This window comes from Strix uralensis, chromosome 10 (genome assembly GCF_047716275.1).
Source record: "Strix uralensis isolate ZFMK-TIS-50842 chromosome 10, bStrUra1, whole genome shotgun sequence".
NCBI classification, from domain to species: Eukaryota; Metazoa; Chordata; class Aves; order Strigiformes; family Strigidae; genus Strix; species Strix uralensis.
Genome location: NC_133981.1, coordinates 6102380 through 6109365, shown reverse-complemented (window position 1 = coordinate 6109365; position 6986 = coordinate 6102380).

The following is a 6986-nucleotide window of genomic DNA, read 5'->3' as shown; positions in this document are numbered from 1 at the left end:
GTTGCCACAGGAAATTATGAATACATGCATATATACACACACTCAAACATGCACCCTGAGCCTTTGAGGCTTTTCAATTTCTTGAAGGAAATACTTTTAAAGAAAGGTGATGCCCCTCTGTTAGCTCTTGCTTGAATCAAAGAGTTCAGCAGCGAAGAAGGGGGTGAATATGCACCTGAGCCCTCCTCACGAGCTCTGACCTAAGAGAACATGTCATTTTGTGACGTGGACATGCGAATAAGTTGTCTTCGAGTAAGCCATGGCACAACTACTCTAGTAAATATGCTTTTACCCTCCAGTTATTGCAAGGTAGGACATGCAGAGAGGTAACTACTTCATGTGGTAATTGTGAGCATCAGCTTTCCTCTACAGGAGGGAAGAGTGGGGTTTCATTTTTGCTCCACCCTAAATGTAGCTACCAAAGAAATGAGGCAGCTTCACCTGATATCCAGTCACTGATAAGATACATTAAGACCCTCGAGCTTTTTTTGTTTTCCTCTAAAACTCCTATAATGACTACATAAATAATCAATTTAGTGTAGGATGGTTCAATCAATCTGGCCCTGGGAAAACGTTAAGTAATAACAGTTTTGTGCAAGCTGCAGACCAGTGTCTTTATTAAAAACCTACATCAAAGCCCGTGGCTAGTCCGGTCTATTCATGCTACCATTCTCATTTTAAATGTGCTCATACACCAAAGAATCCTGACGGATTGGAGCCATAGGAGGTAAACCAGCAGATTGAAGAGGTTAAATGTATTTCTTTACTAATGGGACTGATGCCGTTCAAAGCTCCCATAAAAATTCAGCATGAAGAGCTTCCTAAGCTCAGGGGTTTTATAGCCTTCATGATCATTCAACCTTTAAGCAGATACAAAGAAAATTTTTCTCTGCCTCTCTCTGAATATATCCATCTCCTCAGGAGCAAGTGAAAGACTTTTATGGAGAACTTGATAGAATTCCTGAGACAACTCATTAATTCTAGTCACTTCAGCAGTGACTTCCCCAACCACTTGTGGCACTCAAAGAGGTTATGGATTGCCTTAGTAAGAACGAATCTTATTCATTAGCCATTTCCCTGTTCTTGCATATTAATATTGTCTGTCCTTGTTAAATATAGAAACCTATTCCCTTTTAATCTGTTTTTAACAGGCATTTTTTTCCTAAGGCTAGCCATGAAATAATTGATAATGAGTTATCCCACCTCCAAAAAGTTTGTGAAATTCCCCAAATGTCCTCCTGTTGCTGATGGGGAGCTGGGGCAGGCCAGTTACCTTTGTGGCTATTGTGCTTGTACCCTTGTTTTGATGGGAAATTTAGAAACTTGTGCACTGCACACCCTCTTCTCCAGTTTGTGGAGACATAATTTAATCAGCAGAGCTTTTATCTCTGTTACGCATATGCTTAAAAACAGAATCCAGTGGTGAGAATAAGAAATAACAATCACAAACAGTGCAAGTGGTAGGTGTGAAGGACCTTGCAGCAACCCCTTATCCTCTCTACAGCTCAGCTTCATGCAGATAACCCAACCAAACACCACTGATACTCTCAAGTAACTCAAAACCAGAAAGACTTGACAGCAGCAACAGGTAATTTGCTACCAAAGAAATCTTTATTCTACAGGGTAAAGAGAATTCTGTTAATTTATTTGACTAAAATGAGAGCTGGTTGGAATCTCTCAGCTGTGTTTTATTGAATGAGGTTTTTCATGTAAACAGAAATTTTGAAGGACATCAGGAAGAGGAGTTGTATTGAAGAAAATGTTGCTTTCTTGGCAACAGAAAACTTAAAACTTTGGAGGTTTCCATGAAAATGAGGCCTTTTGTGAGGTTAACTATGTAAGGAACAGCATTATACCCTGAAATAGGAAATGGGATTTTCTATCTTTTTTATCAGCTTCCAAGATTAGTAGCTTTACAGGAATCTAATCCTGTCAGAAATCCAGCACAAATATTTCCCTCTTGCATCTTGCAATAGCAAACTATCCAGCCAAAGTGGATACACAAAAACCTAGCAACTAATTTGAGCTAATTTGGTCATTCTGACAAGGCTGTAGGAAAAGAATTGGAGACAGAAGATTTACAGGGGAAGTCTCAGATACTAAGAGACAGCCAAAACCTCCCCCTGGTCCTGGCAACACACCATAAACCAAAAGCAGTTCAAACCCATGGCTGCTCTAAGCTGCTGGTTGTTGGTGTGACAGTGTTTTCAATATTCATTATAATGAGGATTTTCTGATGAGCTCTTGATGCTGTTTATAACACAAGCCCAGGTATAGCTCATTTTCTGATAATAACTTCGACAAAAAATCAGTATCTGTTGCAGCTTTTTGACAACTTATGGTTGGAACTGCAGTCAAGCTATTTCGGACAGGAGAGCAAGTAATTTTCCAGAGTTATCCATCAGGGCAGCACCCTCCCCATCTAAACACCCACGGAGAAGAGAGTGCTCCCACTGTTCAAGATCCTGCAGAGTATGCACATGAGGGGAAAATGCACTTTTTATTTTCCTGTATGAAAAAACCCTTCCATTTTTCTATCCTTTACAATCTCTAGTGATTTTCTGTATGTTAAAAATACACCAAAAATCCCAACTCTCAAATAGTGTTCCTGTACAGCACTATTCTAACTGTGAAACCTGGGGTCCCCACATGCCCACTGCTGTGTGCCGGAGCCCTGATGGTGAGCATTGTGTTTCAGCATTTAATTCTGCACTGGAAGTGACTGTAACAAAAGTCCTTTTCCTGCTCTTTTAGGGAGTGACTTGCTTCCCATCCTCAGTACCTGTGCTGGATGCTTGATTCGCTCCAGAGACAGTTGAAAAGCTATCAACAGTGGACCAGGTCCTCTGTGTTTTCAGGAGCTGGCCCTCGTGGGACTGCACAGACAGCTCTGGGACAGCAGAGCTAGATTCAGCATCCTTTAAATCAATGCTGGCTTCAGCGCTGGTACAGCTGAACCTACCCCCTCAACAAATCTCACTGCTACGTTGATGCAAGGCTGACATAAATGAGATCAGAAATGTGATTCATCACTTTTAGAAGCCCCTTTGCTGTGTTTTTCAGGAATCATGACACTCTCTCATCTGAATTTTACCAAGAAATCAATTATCTACTAGCTATTACATTTATCAAAACAGGTTTCCACTGATGTAAATCATCATCACCTTGCTGAATCTGGTAGTGCCAAGCCCATCTGCACGAGCCAGGCAAATAGCCTATCTCCTATTAGGATGGATGGCAATAGATGAACCTTGTACAGCTGACAGACATTTATGTAGGATAATTATGGAGACTGCAAGAATATTAGTTACTTTGACAGGTTAATGGTTTCTTTTTAATTAGATATACAGGCACAGAGGTGACTGCAAATAATTCAGTTGTTGTTGAGCTAGCATGTCGTTACCAGGGCAGGTCCCCAGATGTACTTCATTCTGTACCAAAGAGCAGTCCATCAAGTATGGGGAAGCTCTTCAAGCAAGACCAAGGCTGGGGACACCATCTGTGAAGTAAAACTGAGCCCAAAAGACCAAGGCTGGGGACACCATCTGTGAAGTAAAACTGAGCCCAAGTGCCTTGTTTGCCACAAGCTGCCCCATTTATGGTGGTGTCTAGCCTGATCCAAGCCCACCCCAAGCTGGAATCAAGGGGGTTGTGGCACAAAGCAGCTGGTGCTTCAGGGCTTGGATGTACCCAGGCTGCAGCAGGGAAGGGAGAGATACAGGGGAGGGGGGAGCCCCTGGCAGGTCGTGTTGAGCTGATTAACCCCACACCCGTGGGAGGTACAGTTGTGCACGGTGTGCTGTGGGTCTGGGAGTGGCAGTAGCACCTTTAATTATTTAAACCAGAAAAAACAGCAAAATGCTTTGATTTTGTGAAGCTGGAGGATGCCTGTCAGTGTTTGGCCGGGCTGGAGCAGGCTGCCAGGCACAGCTGGCAGTGGAGACCCTGCAGGCACAGGCTTGCCTTCTCCCAGGAGATGGGGTGGCGGGTCCCCAACCAGGGAGAGCACCCGTGGGTCCCCTCACCTCTGTGGGAGCCAGCACTTGCCGTGCCGTGGTGCTCGTGGGGCAGGTGGGCCTCCTGCCCTTGGACCTGCTGCTCCTGCCTCGGGACCACTGAGGATAGGGGTGGCTTTGAGCAGGAGATTATTGCCTCTTCCCTACTGTTCTCTGAATGCAATTAGAAAAATAAATAGATAAATGCTCTTTGGCTTCTGATCTTAGATATTAATATCTTGAAGATACCTTGTAATTAAATGGAATATATGATTCCAACCATGTATATTTTAATAACCACTTAACATTAGCAGAACAGCTTGCTTTGTCAAACTTTCAGGGCTACTGAGGAATTATTTTACAAGGATCCAACTGAAGTTGCAAGTGTCAAAGTACATGAAATGACGGTATCTGTATATGGTGACACAAAGCCATTCCATACAGGAATATTTTTCATGTTAATTCCTTATTTAAAGTCCTTTCTGCAGACCCATCTTATTTTCATATCCTGTAAGCCATATTTCACAGAAAGTTCAACCCACTTCCTAGAAAATCGGCCAGTGAAGCAGCTTCCACTTCTCTCTCCAGACACTACAGCCATGATAGTGTAAGTGACCATCTTCCCCAGACTCCATTTCCCCAGGAATATCTTCCTTGCGGTCTGCAGTGACTGCCACTGTGTAAAAGAGAGCAGCAAGCTGTGAATTGGTATTTAATCCCTTGTTTCTAGGAGTAGGATGCAAAGTTGGCTGGATTTCCAGAATTGATGCTGGCTCAATTAGTTTTTCCAGTGTCCTATAGCAATCCTGTTGGCATACACCATCCTCTACACAGACAACACGAGTATGTATATACGTGTGAGTGCAAAACCTATATGTGTTTCAGCTTCTCTTTTTTAACCTAAATGAGGATAATGGAGCATGGCATGGAAAAGCCTGGCTTTGCTGGGATTTAAGGAAAGACAAAACTGCCCTCATGCCCCTGCCTGCCTCTAACAGTCTCCACAAGAAGGGAAGCTACTTTGTTTAGCATCAGACATCCTTGCTTAGAAAGAAAATTTTATTTTGTCAAGACATGCAATTACTACATGTGGCATTCATAAAAACAATGCCATGTTTAGCAATCTGTAGCATTAAACATCGAAATGAATTTTCTCTGATGGAATTTGACAACTTTGTCCAAAAAAAAAAGTTACATTTCTTTAAGCTGCAAATCATCTTTAATAGAAGCAGATTTAAATACAAACTAAAGTTTCCTCACACTGTGCTGTAAATCACAAGGGAAACATAATTCATTTGCAGCAGTTTTCAACAAGAAAACTTGGCAGTCTTTCAACAAGTTTCATAATTGCTCTATTTTAAACTTCAGCTTGAAAATGCTCAAGATAGCTTTTAGTTTTATTGAAAGGTTAACTTCACACCTACAGAAAAATATCAGCTTTCCATTAGATCTAACAGAGTGTTAAATGTGAAAATTACAGTCCCTTCATATAAATGTGCAAAATTTGTTGCATTTTTAACCCATTTTGGTTCCTATTCCTTCCCGGCAGAGCCGAGGCCCAATAAGCAGGTGTGCTGCCTCCGTGGGCACGGCGCTGGCCTGCAGCACCGACACTGATTGCACTTACTTCTGTATTATTCCTGGGTGAGAGCTGCAAGACAACGCCAGCCGCAGTAATTTGGGTGCTAGCTATGCGAGGTGGTGGGTCTTAGCAGCCTACGCTTGAAAAACATCGAGCAGGGAGGGTAAATGGGGACGTATCCCTGGGATAAGTGTTGAACAAAAATACTAATTCTTCACAGATTTATGCCAAGGTGTCTCAAAAATCACCGTTGCATCTCTGGGCTCACCTTATTGTTAGAACAGTGCAAACAAGGGGTAGGCAAACAAAAAATTTGCCTGTCTCCCTGTCCCATAAATTGAATTTTCTATTGGGGCAAGACATGCCACTGGGGGCCAGTCTTCTCCTGCAGCCCCTCCTCTCCCATGACCAGGCAAGCACAACTCCTCTCCCACCGGAGGGGTCAAATTAAGGCGCAGAATTAGGAAAAAACAAGAAAATATTTCTGGTGACCTGTGCACTTGGTGCAATGTCCCATCCCACCAAGGTGTGCTGAGTCCATCAGTTATTCAGGGCAGAGGAATGTCCAACTGGAGCCACTCCTGAATAGGCAGAGGAGCCCCAGGAGGACACTTCTAAACATCTAGGGCTAAGTGTCTTGCTGTAATTATTTTGTGACAAAACCTGAACTTCAGCCTCCTATGCCCTAGACCAGGATTTGAGAAAGTCCCTGCAAACACGATACTTTCACGGGCTGTGTTTTGCAATCTCCACTTCCCCAAAACCAGCGCTTCCCCCCCGCTTCTCAGCTCAGTGCTTCCCAGCAACTGAACACAGATAGCACTTGTAGCAGTAGTTTTGCTTACCCCTGACCGATACAGACACTTCATGGCTCCTGAAACCATCATCCCTCCAAGCAACAAGTGCATGTGTGAGCGTGAGCGTACATGCTGCCAGAGGGGGTGGAGGAGAGGCAGATATAGAAGAGCAGGTTCGTGCAGCCATACGCACAAGGAATGCCGTTAGGAAAAAAACATAGCTTTTGCCTTCAGGAAAACTATGATTCAGTCACTACTTTATGGGAAAAATAAAAATCACACTGAATTTCATTTATGTATTTTAAGTTCAGTCTCACCAGGAACTATTTGTTGAGGAAAGAGAGAAAGGGAGGAGGTTAATTAACACCAATGAATCCTGGTACCATGGCTCTGTGCAAGGCGTATTTACTGTTGCATCGTGCTCTCTGGAAATGCAGCCCTGTCATTGACAGGGGCTCCTGCCTGAAAAAGGTGCTGCTGGGGGCAGAGGGATTGTCCCCAGGGCTCAGGGGACGTGCAGAGCTGCCATCTCCCTCCCTCTGACCAAGCGAGACACAGTGCACTGCCACCGGCACACCGGGGTGCCGAGCCAGAGCTCAGCTGGGATTACAG